At 34.6% G+C, this 19952-nt stretch overlaps 1 long non-coding RNA gene across 1 annotated transcript in view; it reads left to right on the forward strand.

Moving 5' to 3' along the window:
• The first annotated feature begins 201 nt into the window (after positions 1-201).
• Positions 202-19952, forward strand: part of LOC144320182 (uncharacterized) — a 35015-nt gene continuing 15264 nt past the window's right edge. Inside the window, exons 1-2 of the long non-coding RNA XR_013385745.1 lie at positions 202-403; positions 3413-3486. This is a non-coding gene — a long non-coding RNA (uncharacterized LOC144320182). The remainder of the gene's footprint in view (positions 404-3412; positions 3487-19952) is intronic.

A 19952-nucleotide genomic window follows, 5' to 3' on the forward strand; every position in this document is an offset into this window, starting at 1 on the left:
TAATTAATGTACACATGGCACTTGCTTTTTCATCACAGCAACCACCAAAGACTTAGCTTCTCAAAGAAATTATGTCATCGAAAGGAATGTAGTTCAGCTAATAATGTTGAAACTGTGAACTAACCTTGAAGTAGTATCGTGTCACAAAGGACCAGTATCACTATTTCCCTCAAATACTTGAACTATCCCAGCAACACTACTGTGAGTTTACTGGAACCCTAGGTTCTTCTTCTCACTATAAGAAAAGAAAGAGACACCAAAGATATTCCTCTCTCCTCATGCACAGAGAAAAGTGTGGGTGAGAGCACAGTGAGAAGGGAGCCATCTACAAGCCAGGAAGACAGGTCTCACCAGAAACCAACCCTGATGTTACCTTGCTCTTGGACTTGTCGCCTCCAAAACTGTGAGAAAATAAATTCTTTAAGCCACCCAATCTTTGGTATTCTGTTTGGCAGCCCAAGCTGCTAATATATCAGATAATGTTGCCACTATGAAATTGGAGAGGGAGAATTATGAACAGAACCCACTGTGAACTTTTGGTGTTATGAGCCCTTTGCTAAAACTCAATGAAAATTATCATTCCCTGACAAAACCACCAAGAGCTCAGACTACTTAGAAGAGAACAAAATATAAGGACTTCCTTACTAGATAATAGATAAGACTCCCAACCAGCTGAAGTACTCATTAAAAAAATAATAATGATTTGACAATGAAGGAAGTCATTAATAGGCTGTAGGAAGAAGAATTGTAACCTGTTATGTCTTTGCTCATTACACTATTTGATTAGGGAAGTCTTCTCAAAAAATCACCTTATCTTAGCGTAATCTTAGTACAGTAATATTCTTTAATCACAAATTCCATTTCTGTTGCTTTGAGGGTTGAGATGTGTGGTGTAAATCCTTGGGAAATGCTTAGAAATCTTCAGATGGATGAAAACGTTGCGTGTAAACAGTCAAAAACTTCTGAGTCTTTCCTGGGGTTTCCTGGACTGTTGTGATATCTTACACAGCAAGTGCTGGGATTTTTGCATTTCACCTTATACTAATTTTCACCAAATGACTAGAGACTTTGCTTCAAATGGATCCTTTCTTTAGTTTCTTCTGAATACTTCGCTTGGTGTAGTCAACCCATAACAACAGCAATAAAAGTAAATTGACTACTCCCTAGGGCACATATTTGTAGTAGATTCCAGTAATACAATGACAAGAACATTCTTTAAGCACTAATGTCCTGCTTTTTCATGCTTTTATAGGTTCTGTTATTGATTTGTTTATATTCTATTTGCTTGTTAATGGTTTAGATATACATTGAATACTATCTAACACACCATTATCATACTTAACTCTTTTTTTCCCCTTTTATTTGTAGCAATATCTGGGATTTCTTATGAAGAATAAGATGAGGATACAAGTAGTTTATCTTTAGCAATGATGAAGATGGATATTTACTGGAGTATATAAAAATGGACAGACAGGGAAACTAAAATGTTGAGATAAACGAGGATTTAAGCCATTGCTTTAGACAAGCTATAAAAATGTTATTAAGGATTTGCTGCAGAAACAAAAGAAAACTGCTGTTTCTAATTCTTTCTTGGCTTAATCATCCAGAAGTTTAATAAGCTGTATACCTAAATGGGAGATGGATTTTACAATTTGGGAATAACAGTATGTTTATATATCCCTTCTGTACCTCCTTTGCAACTGAAACTACAGATCTGTCATTTTAATTGGACTTCAGATGGACACAAACTCTTAACTTTCTTTAAAAATTGATTTTTTAAAAAGACTCAGGTGAAACAGTTGCCATAGTTGCACAACATGTTCAATTACTCAAGGACTTATAATACTAAGGGCCTGGAACATGTCCCATTTCTCTTTGTATTCTTCACTGGTCCAACCAAGATGCCTTAACCAAAGTTGGGCAATTTGTTGAATACTCAGAGATGACTTTTCCTATTTGCTCAATTCAAATATGAATGTGTTTTCCTATTTTATCATTTTTAAACTGAACTCTCTATATTTAATTATTATAAGTTTTATCCCAAAGTATATTAATGAATCAATTGCTTCTTAAAATTGATAATGCCTTAGAATAGAAGAAAGAAATCTGGAAGAACAAAAATTCATTCTTTCATACATCACTCTGCCATCTCAAGATCAGGTTGAAATATTTCTTTCATAATTCAATAAAAATATTTATTGAGCCCTTCCTACCTGCCAGACATTGTGCTAGATTTGTCCTTGATTGGGAAATTTTTTCTTCAATGTAATTGAAATACTTATTTAATTTAGTTTTGTTTTTGAGATTAAAAATCACCTCTCATAAGTTTCCTTTTTTCTCTTTCTTTCCTTTCTTCCTTACTTCCTTTATTCCTTCCTCTTCCCTCCCTCCGATTCTTTCTTCCTTCTTTACTTACTTTCTTTTCTTTTTTTTTTTTTAAGAACATTCTCCAGAATTGGCAGACACCAAATTACTCAATGCTAGATTTCCTTGACCTTTAATTTTTGCCAATCAGTCTGGGTTGTTTGATGACCCAGTCCCAGTGGCTTTTTAAAACTTATGAAAAGCTCAGCCAGAAAGTACTCACTCTGAAGCTGCAGTGATATGGGCAGGTTCTACTCTACAATAGAGTCAATCATGTTGCAGCTTGACAAATGAAGGAAGAGGGCTCTTGACCTGTAAGTACAGTAGATTCTATCCACATCTCTGAGCTACGGGCTTTGTAGCATCTTGTACTGACTCAAATGGGAAGCAACCGATGTCCTGGAAACAACTGCTTAAAATAATCTGAAACATCTGCATGAAACATTTTAGTATTTACTTTCCTTGCTCACCCTTTTTAGATTATCTATATTCTCTTATCTTACTACCCCCATATTAAATGTTATAGCAAAAGAAATAGAAAGTAAAAAGAGATGTACATCTCAAATAGATTGATCTGATTTTCTCGCAAAGATGTTGAGTAAGGGATAGGCAGGGCCAGGTAGGGAGAGATAAGGAGGGGACCATGGAATCAGGCTCACAAAACAAACTCCCTAAAATGCTGAGATGTAAGGAAACCAGAATAAGGAAACAAAGCAGACCACCCTGCCCTAGGTATGGGTGGAAAAGGTGTTTTGTTTTGTTTTGTTTTGTTTTGTTTTGTTTTGTTTTGTTTTGTTATGACAGTCGTCTGTGACTAACAAAGAATAACCTGACCGAAAAGGAAACCACAAGATGTTATCTCCAGTCCTTACTCAAACCAAAACATCACAGTGATAAGGCCACTGCTCCCTGGACAGTTCTAAATGAAAGACTGTCAGTAGAGGCCCACGTTGGCAACCCTGCCAGGACCCCTCTCACTCCTAAGAGCTTTCTCTGTATCCTCACTTAATGAACTTCTATCACTTTACTAACTCTCCTTTATCCACAGGTTCATTCTTCGACTCCATGAGACAAGAACCTAGCTTTCTCCTTTCAGTGTGATGCCACCATGACACGGCACTTGTAAGTTATAGCTCCATAATCGCTGTGCCACTTACTAACTCTGACCTTGGGTAGTCACTCCATTACTCAAACTCTCTGTGTTTTACTCTTAATATTCAGAACATTGAACAATAATTTCTTCTTGACAGAGTTGTGAAGATTAGGTAGGATGAAGAGATGATGCATGCAAAATGTTCCACAAAGTGAACAAGTAGTACATGCTCAATAAACATGGTTGGATTTTAGTTACCTGATCTCTTCCTGCTAAAAGTCCTGTAAGTTACTATCCAAAAGTAACTTAAACTTAGGACTCTATCAATAGGATAGTGATTTTCTTTAGCTGATTGCAAGGATTATGTTTTCACAAATTTTTATTTCCGATATATATATATATATATATACACACACACAGATAATGAAAGCAACTAAATTAAAATTTCACTTTATAATTTAATACGATTTCTCAAAGAGTCAACTGACACAAATACTAAATAATATTCAAAATTATTAATTTACAACATTATATTTTTTTTTTTTTACTTGTAGCATGAATTACTATCAATTCTGGTCCACTTATTGGACCAGAGACTTGTGGTGTTAGCAAAAGACTTCTTTCTCACGTAGCACACTACTAGAATTAGGTATTTTATAAGTAGCAGACCTGCCCTTGATTTACTTTTGCTTAAAATTTTCTGGCTTCTACATCTATTCCTCCATCCTTTATTTCACGTGATCACTCATTCATATACTAATTCATTAATTTATTCATTCGTTTAACTATTCAAATATTGTTAGAGTATGTGGCTTTTTCATCTCCAGCAATATTTTTATTTTCTTATTTAAATATTTGATAGGAAAAAAAAAATAAAAAAAAATAAAATAAAAAAATAAAAAAAATAAAAAAATAAATATTTGATAGGGGTGCTTGGATGGCTTAGTTGCTTAAGCATCTGCCTTTAGCTCAGGTTATGATCTCAGGGTCCCTGGATTGAGCTCCACATTGTATTTCCTGCTCAGTGGGGAGCCTGCTTCTCCCTTTCTCTCTGCCTGCTGCCCCCCTGCTTGTGCTCTCTTTCTCTCTGTCAAATAAATAAATAAAATCTTTAAAAATAAATAAATACATATTTTATAAATATTTTTCTAGTTTTGTTTGTGGTCTAATATTTAGCTTTTAATATTACTAATTTTGTGTGTGCAATGTCTTCATTGCAATTTTCTTTACACACAGGAAAATTAAAATTACATAAATAATTCTATGTTCAAAAAACAATACTGACTGCTCAGGAACCTCAGTGAAACTAGAGACTAGGCTCTTCAGAATCCTCACCCATATGAATCCTGATTGCCAATAAATGCTTCTCATTTCTACTCTGCACAAATGACCCTTCTGAAGACATGCTATTTTCCTCTCCTTGTGTATGATAGATAACTAGAGTGGTCAGGAAGTCCTCCTCAAATGTAGGGGGTGTCCTATCTTTGGATATATAATATGATCTCTTTGAGACTATCTCACAAACAGATTAGCAGGTAATATATTTTGGCTCAGTATAAGGAAAAATGCCATAAAATGCTGAATGCAAAATGCCTCCTAGGGAATATGTTTAAGCAGAGCCTGGGATATAGTTCATCAGGAGTATTGGAGACAAGATTTGGAGAACAATTACACTAGACAACAGGTATGGCCTCTCTCAGATATTTTGTTTCAAACTCCCGTGTATGGAAATCTAGTATTTAAAGAATCAGGTAAGAACAAGATCTAGATCTCAAATATGTATTAATTTGTGATCAGAAAGAAGAAAATATTTCAGGCTGGAGGTAATAAGGGGCTTGACATTTGTTCAAGCTGGGGTGGAAGGGAGAGAACAATCCCAAGCCAAGGTCAGGATGGCCCAAGATGGAAGAAGCCAAGGATAAGCTTCCTGTGGCTTGTACCTCACTGCCTAAGGAACCAGCAGTCATGCACAGCTAAGTACTTTACAAAGAGCTGCTTTAGGGATTGTTTTATCTCTGAAGCCTAAACCAGAGTGAAACGAAAGGAGGGAAACATTTCAACTCAGAAATGAATGAATCTTTTTGGTTTTGTTTCCTTTTTTTTAAGAGAAATATTGTGGGTTTCCTCATGTCCATCCAATAATCAGCTTCATTTTTTTTTCCTGAGTAAAGTGTACTTTGATGTTATTTTGTGTGGTATCATCACTCTTTCAGGTAAAATGTAATCATTCATTCACTTGGGCAAAGTTCATCGATTCCCAACTATGTGCCAAGCATATCTCTACATGCTGAGGGAGAAAAAGATAAATTGGACACATCTCTGACTTCTAGCACCAACCTCTCAGACTTGTGAAAGTTAGTCATGTTAAAAACAAACAAAAAAAGATGAATAGCAATACAGCATGATAAGTGCTGTAATTGAACAATAAAGAAAAATGGAACTTCTAAAGAATCAATTCTTCACCAACAAGCTACTTCCCAACAAAAAACGTTACTCTAAATAGATATTTAAATTGCTTGACTTACTGAAGAAGTTCTAGGGGCAACGAATATAAAATTATCTTACATTGCTGGAAGAAACCCAAATTGTTTACTGTTAAGATGCTTTTATGTTTTTTTTTTTTTAAGATAGAAGCACCTTCCCATTACTGTAATAGCTTCATTAGAGTAAAAAAATCATACCTACTTGAGGTTAAATTGAGTTGGTTTTCCATAATAATTCATATTACTAGTTATTATTTTTCCAGCTATAGGAAATGAAACTAACTCTTATGTAACTCTTAAGCATTCTCTTCTGGATACAACTTCCTTACTAACTTACTAAAAATACTGTGAAATTATTTTCAAGTGGGAGCACCTCTTCCAAAATTGAAGAGGCTGTAATTTCCAAATTCCTGAAAATGAGGATGGTGAGCAACAGGAAGACAGGCTTGCCTGCGTTATTGAAGCAATACAGAAAAAAAAAAATTGAAATATAAAGGTAAAAATCAGTTGAGAATATTTTTGGAAACCCATGGATGCAGGAACTTTAAAAGAAAAACCCATTTTTAAAAACATTATTAATGCAAATTAAAAATTAACATTACAAATACCCAACCTCTAGGTACTTTATCTTAGGTATAGCTGACAAAAAATTCCTTGGATTTCTAATGAAGAGTGTATGTTTTGTTAGCTTTTTTGTTCCCTTTGTTAACTTAAAAAACTCAGACTCAATCTATGACAGCTGTCACCAGATTAGAGTTCTAATATTAAAAGTTATCTCATGGTGGATTTGGGGAAGAAGGCTTTCTGAACTGGTGTATGTGTTTCTGCAACTTCTCTGAGTCATTAAAATGCAGAGTAAACACCGGGATGATTTATGCAAATACAAACAAAGGAAAACATTTTCTTAATGACACCTCAAAACCTTACCCAGTTGAAATTTTGTTTAAGATTAAATAATGGGTGCTTTATTTAGATTAATTAGCAAGAAGATCACAGTAGTCAATAGGCAACTGAAAGATGCCATCTGTTCCCTTTTCCAATCGTATCTATGAGCTTTGCATTGGTGTACCAGGGAACATGGGAGAATTAATTAGGCAGCAAATGAAATCTTCTCACAGATGGCACCCATTTACTTCTTGCAAATGCATACCAGCAACTTTGTGTGCCTTTGCTTTAATCTTGTTTGCCTCCTTCAAAGTTATGAAGGACCACTGGCATCTATCAGTCGCCTCTTTTAAAAAGTACAAGAATGTAGGGAAAGTGTAGAGTTTAACCTCTAAAACAAAAACAAACAAACAAAACAAAACAAACAAACAAACAAACAAACAAAAAGCCTGATTGGAAATAACACCATGAGAACTTCTAAAGACTTCAAATCTCTCTTTGATAAGAATTTAAGAATTTAATCAAGCTGTTTGTCTTTATCCTGAGATCATTGTTATTTGTCTCATTTTACAATAAGAATTCTTGTTCTAATCTCCTTGCGTAACAATAGGAAGATCTGACTTGTTTTATAAAAGCTGTTTTCCAAAGGTTGTGGTGATATGATTTATATGACACTTTTTCAAATGTGGCTCTAAATATTTATGAATCACTGAAGGAAATACTATTGGAAGATGACTGGACTCAGCTTTATTATATTTTATTTTTGTACCTCTGCTTCTTCAGAGGTACAAGCTTGTGGTTTAAAGAAAACTGTATTGTTCCATCAAATATCCCCATCAGAAGAGCACTGTCTCCTGACTGTCTTTCTCCGATCTCTCCATCACTTTTCTGGAAATAGTACTCTAAGTTCTCTTGTCCAAACTTATAATATTCGAGTCATCACTTAACCTACTAAAATTGGACTTGCATCTACATCAGTCCACAGAATTTCTGTTTTAAAAGTCTTAATGATTTCTTAATTTTTAAGTACCCTAGTTTCCTCTCTAACATTTTTATTTATTTTTTTATTTTATTTTTTTTCCTCTCTAACATTTTAATATGACTCATTCACTCTTTAACTTCGAGATACCATTTTCTTCCACTGTGTCTTTTACCAATCCAAGTGGCATTTTTCATATCTGTTCTTCTTTTAACAATCCCTTAGATGTGTATATTTCTTAGGAATTTTTTTTAATTTATTTTTTTGAGATTTTATTTATTTATTCATGAGAGACACAGGGAGAGAGAGAGAGAGAGAGGCAGAGACACAGGCATAGGAAGAAGCAGGCTCCATGCAGAGAGCCTGACCTGGGACTTGATCCCAGGTCTCCAAGATCAGCCCTGGGCTGAAGGCGGCGCTAAACCACTAAGCCACCCAGACTGCCCCACTTCTTAGGAATTATATCATGCTTTCCATTAGGGGCAGAATTTTAAAGATGCACCTCAAGACTCATCTCCTCAGTATTTAGTCAAACTCTATTCTAGATATTGCTATAAAGGGACTTTGCATATGTAATTAAGGTTACTAATCAGCTGACTTTAAGATAGAGAGATTGCCCTGGATTATCTGGGTGAGATCAATGTAATTAATTATAGGAGCCCTTAACAGTAAAATATAAAGATGGGAGATTCCATGACAGAGACATGGTGGAAAAGCATGCAAGGAAGATGCTATGGTAGAAGGGGAAGTCAGAGAGGTTCCAAATAAGAGAAGGAGTCGGCATGCCATTTCTTGTTTTGAGACGTCAGGACCCCCATGCCAAGACTGGAGAGAAGCCTCTTGGAGCTACAGCATTCCCTGACTGTCAGACAGCTTGAACAGATGCTATCATCTTTTACTGTCTCAATCCTGAAACTACAAGAAGCTAGATTCTGCCAAAACTTGAACGAGCTAGGAAATGGATTCTTCCCAGAACCTCTCTCTTAATAAGAGACCAGATAACCAACACCTTGATCTCCTCCATATGCAACCCAGAACTAGTCCAGCCAGTCTGGACCTCTGAACTTCAGAGGTGTAAGATAATAAGTTTGGGTTGTTTTGAGCCAAAATTTATGGTAATTTATTATGGCAGCAATAGAAAAATATTACACTATCCTTGACCGAAACATGTGCTTCTTAATTTTGTTTGCATATGCTAATGATCCCACATGGATATCTCCATGTTCTCTGCTTTAGTGAGCTCCAGAAACGTATGGGCAGATACCTCAACTATTTGGAGTCATGAAATATTTTTAGCAGTGAAGTAACATGATCTGATCTGCCTTATCAGAGGTGTGGAGAATGGACAAGAGAAGAAAAAGAGAGAGAGAGAAAAGTCCAAATAGAGTAACATTCATTCATTCAACTAATAGGTAGGAAGACCTATCATATTTTAACCACTTTTTCCGAACTGGCTTCCACTAGAATGGTGTTAGTGGTGCCAGAGAGAACTGGAAATATATAAGACATATTTTGAAGACTGAACAGTCAGAATCAGAAGATGAGTTATAAGGAGAGGAAAAGTGAAAAACAAAAAAGAAAGGAAGGAAGAAATAAATGGGTTCTGGCTTCTTGATTTGAGCAACTATCTATTGATAAAAAAAAAAAAAAAAGTATGTGGAGAAGATTAAGCTGAAAGCTGGAACAAAGAATTGAGAAGTCTGTTTTAGATAGAACTATTGTGAGATGTATATCCAGCACCTAAATCATATTTTAGCAGTCTAATCCTCAACCAAGAAATCAGGGCTGGTGTAGTAAAATGAGAATCATCAGCGGAAAATGAGTTTTAAAGCCAAAGACTAGAGGATATCACCTAAAGATCATGTGATATTAATTCTATTATCTGGAATGTTTATCAAATCTCTTCTTCTACATTTTCCCCAATACCTGGCCCTGCCTTAGTTTGGGCCCATCAAAACTTTGCCTACAACCCCTTTTCCATTACCACCAGACTTCATTAATATTTTAATTTCCTTTAAAGTCTGAGACAGATGTTGGTATCTACATCATGAAAGGAAAGCTTATTATAATCATGTGAGTGTGTATGATCACTCTCTTTTCCCTCCAGCATAAAAATGCCATGTCCCATATATAGACTGCTTCTTCAGTTTAGTATTCAAGATGAAAAGGACACATGGAGTGCAGCAGTATCTAACCCATAGCCACCCAACTTATATGTAAGAACTAAAACTTGGCTGTGGTCAGACATGAAAAACCAGGGATTGTTTGTTACTGCAGCAAAGACAAGGAAAGCCACCTTTTTTTCCTAGACCTTCTGTGTGGTTGAAGCTGTGAACAAACTTTAATTTAAAATTTAATGAACATTAAAAACATACAATGAAAATTCAAGAACTTGAAAGTAATGCATGTTTCTTTGATCTTAATTAATGGAAAAAGTGAAGACATGACAAAATTAGTTACATATAAAAATTGAATATTTTGGTAAGCTCTTATATGGCTAAACCTCCTAACTTATTTTCCTGGGGTATCTGGGTAAAACTTTTAGAACAACCTTTAGCAAGCTCACCACTTGGAAGAGTCTATGTGATAAGGATATGTAAGCCAAAGTCCAACAATTTAGATAATCAAAATACTAAATGCTTTCATCATCTCTGAAGTTAAAGTTTAGCTGATGATTACATTAAATATTTATTGATATTTGCTGGGAAAAAAATTGGGGCAGGATGCAGAGAATTTTCAAACATTGTGGAATTTCCAGGAAATTTCAATCATTTATGTATGAAGTGTACAAAGACTATTTACTTTAGTAGTACCTTTGTGGACAATTTTATGACTTTGACCATCCTGTAGATCCACTGATTATTCATATATTCATCTCACTGTTTTTGATCTGGTGAAGGCTTTCACAAAGTGATCTTATGAATCACAAAGATTCATAAGAATCTTCATTATCAAACACTAGGTTCAGTTGATATTTATATGTTTATATTTAAAAATTTAGCAGCAGATATCCCAAAGCATTATTTTCACACTGTTTTTTTTTTTAATGAAAAAAAGCAGAAATTTTCCACAACTGAGATCACTTGAATTCTTTTTCAAGAAACTATACAGAGTCTTTATATTTTGCATCGCTTTGTACAGATTCAGGATTGTTAGTTGAATATCTGAAAAATCCCTGGAAATGTTACACATCCGACCTATATCAAATAAAAATGTTCTTGGTATAACGTCTCTATGTATTTTTAAAAGTCAATTATTCCTTTAAAAAAATCTCTGAAAAAATATGTGTGTGTGTGTATAATACTGTATATCTTTTACCATTTCTTCCCATGTTTAGTACCTGAATTTATCAGTTATTTTAAGCCAGGTCCTTCAGGAGGCTTATTCAGGTCCCTAAGCCTTCCAGGGTGGACTCTGGAGAGAGTCTTATAGCTAGAACCCTGGGAGCAAAGCCATGGGCACTTCATCTATGACTTTGGCTTCTATCACCTGCCTCATTTCTTCAGAGTATTCGGAGGCATTTCAACTTTGATTTTGGTCAGCACTTGGATTTCCTTATTAAAAATGCAATACTTCCAAAAACTTTGGCCGTCTTGGCTCTGGTCTACCTAGACATTGCCAAAACCCTCCCCCTGGAGCCAAGACCTGCTGTCTTCCAACTGTTCTTTTCAAGACCTGTTCTCTTCAACTATCATGTTCTAAACTCTGCTGATTAGTCTCCTTTGTCCATGTTGACCTCAAGAGACAGGAAAAGCCAAAGCAGATTGGAAATATGATACCACTCATCATATTTCTAATTTTTCAATTTTCCAGCAAGCTCATCAGTATGTATCATTTTCTTCTTTTTCTTCCTTCTCCACTTCTCACAAAGTTGTAATGATTATAGACAGAATATAATGGTTTATAAATAATGCTCATATTTCTTGATTCCAGGAAATTATTTTTTTCTGAAATAAGCGCCCCAAACAAAATAGTCTTTAATGATTCCATCAAAGAAGGAAATATATCCTTTATAATTGCCTAATGATGGTACTTCCCAACATCATTAACACACCCTAAATGAGGCATAAACGAAATCATGTTTTCAAATACTTTTGTACAATACCATTTCTAAGATGCACTGCATTAAAAAAAAAAACCCCTAAAATACTAGAGTAATGTTTTAAAATGTTATAGCTAGTAATATGGACACTTAATTAAAACTGTTGACTAATAGACTATCAAGGATTTTTTTTCCTTTCAATCTAATGATTGGTCAATACTTTTTCTCATTTTATTATTAATTTGTCTTATCAATTAATATGTATCATTGAGGTATGAATGATAAATCCATTTAATTCCACTTAGGTATCATGAACTGAATCATGTGTCAATCCACTTAGTAAATTCACATAAATTCCTTAAAGCATTGTAGTCAGTAAATAATTTATAGTAAGTTAGAATTTAGTAAGTTGCATAACTGTTCATCAGGGAAAGTGAAGATATTCTGGGTATTATTTTTTTAATATTTATTTATTTATTTGAGAGAGAGAGAGAGACTGGGGGTAAAGGCAAAGGGAGAGGGAAGGAAATCCTCAGATAGAATTCCCACTGAGCAGGGACCTTCACTCACTGCTGTATCCCAACACCCGGAGATCATGACCTGAGCTGAAATCAAGAGTCAGAAGCTTAACCAACTGAACCACGCAGGCACCCCTCTGAGTATTATGTTTTAGAATAAATGCTTTATATACAGAGGTCTGACTGATGTGATATTTTAAAAATAAATAATTTTTTAATATCAGGCAGAACAAATAAAATCTATGATACATACTTAAACCATAATGCCATTAAAACATGCTCACTAAGATGTCCTCTTTGACATCTGGCATCAACTTATACACACATTTAGCTCCCCAAGAGGGAAAAATCTGCACTGACATTTATGTTGGATTATTTCCAAAATAATATCTCATATTGTAAGCCCATTCTTTTGATACATTCCCTACTTCCTCAACTCAGAAAATTAACATATAACCAAATTGTGTTGTATTTTCTTGAGAACTTATAACCAATGGTATGATTTTATTGTGTTAATTTTTCTTTAAGATCTTAAAGCTAGGGAAAGAATAACAATTTTCTCTACCAGATTAAGCAAAAGTAAAAAATAACCCTGACAATTCTACTTCTGTCATTTTACTTATAATAGCCCTTAAAAACTCATGTATTTATCTGCATTTTTCATATTCCAATTTGAAATGCCATCACAACAAGGCAGGTACTGAATACTTACATTTAGAAAAAAAATAAAAACAGATTAAAATATATTCCCCCAACTGAGAATTCTTTCATCTTTTCCTCCATGATGGAAGCATCTATGGTTTTCTTATTTTCTATTGTATTAAGCACAGAGCCTGGTAGTTAGTAAGAGTTCAATGATTATGTTGCATGGATAATGACTAAATAACCAATTATAATTTTCTGATCAGCTTTTATATAAATGCATTAGCTACATTAAGATCATAGGAGCTTTTGGTCACTGCCTCCCTCACTAGACTGTAAAGAAGGGTCTTAAGTGCTGGGACTACATTTTATTTTTGTTGCTTTATGCATAGGAAATACTCAATAACTCCTTGTTAAATGGAAGGTGATTTCCAATAGCTTACCAAGTGATAACAGGCATATGTCAGCAGATTTCACAAAAGAAAATGAGACAAAAAAAAAAAAAAAGAAAATTTATGGTATCTTGAAGTGTTATATGAGATACAAACATATGCTTGTGTTTATTAATGTGCATTAATATATTAATATTTTAATAGATGCATATATAAGCCAATATACATACTAGTTTGTTCTTTGGTTCTTTTGCCAAATTAGCAAATTGAAATCAGAAATACTTGCCTCTGGGATGCCTGGGTGGTTCAGTGGTTGAGTGTCTGCCTTCAGCTCAGGGCATGATCCCAGGTCCTGGGATCAAGTCCCCTACAGGTTCCCCACAGGGAGCCTGCTTCTCCCTCTGCCTATATTTCTGCCTCTCTCTCTGTGCCTCTCATGAATAAATAAATAAAACCTTTAAAAAAATGCCTGCCTCAATAGGTGTCATTATGATTCTGAAAATAATAAGTAAATAAAACAACTTTGCTACACTGTATAGTTGTATACTCTTACAAAATCCACATATTTACTGTGTGTCTGTCTCCATATAATAGTCTAAGAAGAGTCTAAATAAGAGGAGATGTTAGCTTGGTCATCTTTGAAATTCCACCTCCAGACTTAGTGTATACTATGCTTTTCAGAATAAACATTAGAGAAGTAAATTGGATTACCATGGAGAAAGACTTCTTGGATAGATGATTTACTGATAGGTTGACTATTGAAAAACACAACATTATGTTTTCCTTGATTGCAAGAGTATCTGTTTAGTAAAGGGCAAATTGGCACATGGATTTGTAAACTGCTATAAATCTGATTCAAAGTACTAGTATTACTCAAAAAATCTCACCATTATATACTCTTTGAAATATCAACTCTACCTAGAAAATTTTCTCTTTGGGAAATAACCAATGATTTTTTAAAAAATAATTTAGCTACAGCTATTCTACGATAGTATTATTATAGTAATATATACTTGAAAACACCTGAAATAGCCAACATATCTTGGTTGCAAATAAACTAAGGTAATCCACATAATAAAATAAAACATAATTATATATTATGTTATAAATGAATATATATTAACATGAATATGTGCTCATGAGATGTGATTAGAATAAAAAGACCATCTATAAAACTACATATATACTATAATCTTCTCCCTACCAAATATACAGTAATAAAAATATTTATAAAAACCATAGTCAAAATTATTAAACAGTTATCTCTGATTATCTGTATTTTTCAATATTTCCACAATGAACATGTATAATAAAATATAATTGTGTTAATGATAAAATATAGCATTTATTTGGAATGGATTTGAGGTATCCTGAAAAACACAAAAAAGAAAGTTTCAAACTACCTATAACGTAATCACCGAGAGATAAACACCATAACATTTCATATACTTATCTCCAATCTTTCTATGATTAAATATATATTTTAACATAGTGAAATCAAACTGTGACTTGGATTATATCTGCTTTATAAATATTATATCTCACAAAATGTCCTAGAGTGTAAGACTCTGAAAATGTGATTTTCCCTGGTTGTATAGTATATTGTGTAATTTTATAGATCTTTGTAATACTTTAGGGTTAGATATTTGAATTGCTTCCAGGTTTCCACTACCATAAAGAATATTAAAATGAGCCCATATATAGATTTATTTTTGCTGATATTTTCTCAAAATAAGTGTCCAAAGTAGTTTTGCTAGTTTAAAGAATAAGCACATTTCAAGACTTGAAACACATATTACCAAATCACCCAACTGAAAACCTGTGATACACATCAGGAAAACATAAAAATGTTTATTTCTCAGCCTTGAAAAGAACTCCTTAAAAGTATTTCTATGTTAAAAAAAAAAAAAAAACCTTTCTATATAAATACTCATGAGCTTGATTTTTTTTTAAATGTGAACTTAGTGAGACTTTCACTCATGTCATAGCCCCAGTCTGAAACCACTGCTAAAAAATTTCTTAGGCATTTACCCAGTAAGTTTGCATGTAAATTCATGCATGTATTTATATATACAGAGACATGAATCTGTGGATGTGCATGTATGCATGTGTATATATGTGTGTCTGTGTATATATACGTAGACACACAATACATATATACTATTACATATATCTCTTTGCATTGTGTGTATGTGTTCCTTTACCAAAATAAGCATGTTACTTCTTATTCTGAACTTTTCTTCTCATTCAGTAGTATTTGTTGCCAAATCTTTCTATATCAGTGTATAGATCCACCTAATTCTTTTAATCATTTTCAAAATTTTGAATAGCATTTTAATCTTTTTATGCTATAAAGTATTTCATGATATGGATGTACACAACTTATTTAAGTTTCTTATTTATTAGCATTCAAGATGCTTCTAGAAATCATTTTTTCAATATTTATAATACAATACACAAAAAAAAGAACATAATTATACGTGACTTGGCAGTGGAATGTGTCAAACTTTATTGGTCATTTGACTTCTTTCATATGTGTTAATTGCCTGTTCTTGTATATATCTATTTTTTATTAGGTTGTTAATCTTTTCCTTGGTTTTTAGGAGTTCCTCCTATATGTAGAATGACTTTTTGACATATAACTAAAATATATCTTGTCATTCCTCTTTTTGTTTTTATTTTAATATATATTTTGAATTTATTTTCCCAAACCTATCAAAGTGTTCCATAAAATTTTTGTCTTTTTTATTGTGCTTGTAAAAACCTGTCTACCCAAATTATGTTATCATGTATATTTTCTTGAACTTCCATCGTAAATGATTTAAACAATTAATTACATTTCATTGTAAAGCCACTTTTCTGGATTTCCATAATATGATAGCAATAACTTAACTGAAATAAACGGTAGATTTCATCTTATGAAAGAGGCCACTGATATGGTGCCATTTCTCTGTTCTACATTGAGGAGACTTGCTCTAATCTACTCTTCATCACTGCTGTTAAAAAAAAGTTAATATAGTCATTGAAAGGGTCATGTAATTTTTAATGGGGTAGCCTATAGCCATGTTCAAATGCCAGATGAAGTAATTACATTCTGCTTATAAGCAGTAGCAGTGTAATTTCAATTAGAAGAGCATCAAATGGACTGATATAAACCTAAGAGTTTGAAACCCACTCAGGTCACTAGAAAATAAATGACACATGAGAGTGCAGATATGCTCAGAGGTAAAATTAATTTTTAGGCTGTTTCTGATAGCCAAATGTCCATGACCTGCTTCCATGACAGATATGGAAAATAGGGAAAGTGGTAGGAAAAGGGATGAGGGGGAAATGTTAGAATATATGAAATATAATAGCAAGACTTACAAGGTCTACTCCACACCAAACACTGCTCTGAGGTCTTGACATACATTAAATCATTGAATGCTCATAATAACCCATGAGGTAAAGAGTATTATTGTCCCCATAACATAGATGAAGAAAAGGATGTGATTAGGTGATCAGAAAGATGAAATGATTGCCCAACTCACATAATTATGAAGGGGCGGAGGTAGCATTTGTTCCCAGATATCTAAGCTCTAGGATGTGTCCCCCTCCACTGAACTATCTTGTCTCTGAAGTCCCATTTTTCCTCATAACTCTGAACAGCATCCCCAGAAAGAAGTTCTTAGCAGTTGGTCTATAATTTTCCATTCTCATCCTTGTTTACTATATTCTCCATTCAATAATTAAGTGAGTTAATATTTATAAAGTGCCTAAAAGAATGCTTGGCATATAGTAAGCACCATATAAATTGTATTAATGAATAAAATAAATAAACTCAATTATGTGTGAATACTTATTATGTTGCAGGCAGTCTGCCAGACACTGGAAATGCAGAGTTGAACAAAGGATGTAAAATCCTTATTCCCTTTGACCTATAGCAAGGTAGGGAAATAAAAAAACAAAGTAAATTTTTACAAATAATTATGTCATAATTCTTGTGAAAGTGCCATATAAAGAAGTATGATCTATCTTGAGGACTCATGGGAGGAAGACATAATCCAGATTAGAACCTAGCTCAGGCAAGACCTGAGAACCAAGGGACGATAAGGAAGCAGGCAAAAAACAGCTGGAGTGAGAGCCTTCTAGGAAGAGGAAACTCAGGTGCAAAGTCCCTGAGATAGAAGGGATCCTAGAAAATCGGAAGGTCCTGGAATAGAGCCATTACATTCAGTTTATATTAAAAACAAGGTGGGGGGGGGTGGCATTCAGGAAAAGTAAAGATGGGACCTCAGCTCCCCCCAATGCCTGTCCTTGTACATGCTTCAGCTTTTATTTCATTTCACGACTCTGCAACACCTAATGCTGCAGACCACCCACTTCTGCTCTCACCAACCTTCCTTGAAGCTGCTCTTTCCTGGTGCTCTTGGTGGAGCTCTGACCACATTTTCTCTCCCTTGCCATGTTGAGCATCCCAACGTTCCAGTCTCGAATCCTTTCTCTGACACTAATACATCACCCAGGTGATTCCATCCAGTTACACCCTCACTGCCATCTGTTTCTTGGTGGCACCCAAATCTGTACATACAATTTGATTTTCACACTGAATTCAAAAGGCATGTATTTATATATTCAGTCCCTATTGTATGGTATCACTTCTTGAACATCTCCAAATTAATATGTCCAAACCTGAACTCACGCATTCCCTGCCAAGTTTCCTCCTCTCAATTTCAGTTTTGTTTTGTTTTGTTTTTTAGATTTTTTTATTTATTCATGAGAGACAGAGAGAGAGAGAGAGAGAGAAAGAGAGAGAGGCAGAGACACAGGCAGAGGGAAGCAGGCTCCATGCACTGGGAGCCCGACGTGGGACTCGATTCCGGGTCTCCAGGATCAGACATTGGGCCGAAGGCAGCACTAACCCGCTGAGCCACCCGGGCTGCCCTCAATTTCAGGTTTTAATTAATGACACCACTGTTCACCCAGTTGCCCCAGCCAGATACTTAGAAATTACTGTCACTTCTTTATCTCCTATATATCTAATCAGTCACCAAATACTATTATATACTTTCTTCAAATCTCCTGAATCTTTTAACTTCTGGCCAGGCCCTTCAAGTTCTTCTTTTATTTTTTTACTGTATTCTGCATTGCCATCCATGCACTTTCCTTATCATCAGCCTTGGCTCTGATTATACCCTTCTTAACACTGCCATAGTGATCCTTCAGGTCTGTAATGTGTTTGTATCTCTTTTTTTAAAAAAATCTGTTTATGACTCCATTGCCTATAAAATTACATCAGAATATAAGGGCTTCATGATGCAAGTTCCATGCTCAATGCTCTGTCTATATTTCTGGCCACTCTTCCCCTTTATGTCAGCTCTCATCTCATTAGAAATTACATTGTTCTGTACAATTAAATTGTTTCTGTACCCAACTATGATCTTCCTCTTCAAGGGTTTTGTTTTTTTATTTTGTTTTGGTTTTTTTGTTTGTTTGTTTGTTTGTTTTGTTTTGTTTTTTTTGCAAACATTTCCCTCTGCTTATCTGTCAATATTCACCAGGATAATCCCTCTGATTCTGTAAACCTGCTATGAGCCAGTCCTGGAGCAGGACTTCATTCTTCACCTGAGTCACATCCATTTCTACCCTAACAAGGCTACCATGATGATGCTTTGAGTTCCCAGTTATCAATGCCAACTATGACCCAAATCCAATAGTCCTGAAGTGACTCTGTGTTCCCCATTTCAGAGTGTACCAATGTATATGGTAATAACTGCCTTTGGGGAAGGACTTGGGAAATCATGGTTAAGTTCACTTGCCACTGTTTCAGCATCCCTTCTCCTGGATACTGGCCTCTCCTTCAGTCAAGGAGTTCTAAGATGGGGATCCCTGGGTGGCTCAGCGGTTTGGCGCCTGCCTTTGGCCCAGGGCTCGATCCTGGAGTCCTGGGATCGAGTCCTACGTCGGGCTCCCGGCATGGAGCCTGCTTCTTCCTCTACCTGTGTCTCTGCCTCTCTCTCTCTATGTTTATCATAAATAAAAGTAAATCTTTAAAAAAAATGAGTTCTTAGATGGAAAGCTTACTTTCAGAAACTGAAAAAATTTGTAATATATGGATCAAGCTTCTATGCATAGATTTCCTCTAATATTTTTTAAAACCCAGATGGTATCATTTACATGTTACAAATAAGAAAATCAAGGCTCAGTGAAGTTATATAATTGGCCTAGCCAATGAAATGTAAGGACTGCACCAGTATTGGAAAGGTCTGTCTCAAAGAGTCCATTTTCCTTCTACTATCCAATATAAGCTCCATACAAACAACATAATCTGACTCAAAAATATATTTACCCACGAAGTTCAACTACATTCCCTAGAGATCTAAACCTGGTCCTTTTATATTAGTACGGTAAAACAGCATTGGTTCAAATTCCCATTCTATCCCTTATTAATTTTAAATCATTGTTTCTACAAATCAGTTTTCTTATTTATAAAATATCAATAACAAGTACATATATGATAGAACTTTTGTGAGGATTAAATGAGCTCAAGTATATAAAGACTATGGAGCATGTTA

This window comes from Canis aureus, chromosome 9, assembly GCF_053574225.1.
Source record: "Canis aureus isolate CA01 chromosome 9, VMU_Caureus_v.1.0, whole genome shotgun sequence".
In the NCBI taxonomy this organism is placed as follows: Eukaryota; Metazoa; Chordata; class Mammalia; order Carnivora; family Canidae; genus Canis; species Canis aureus.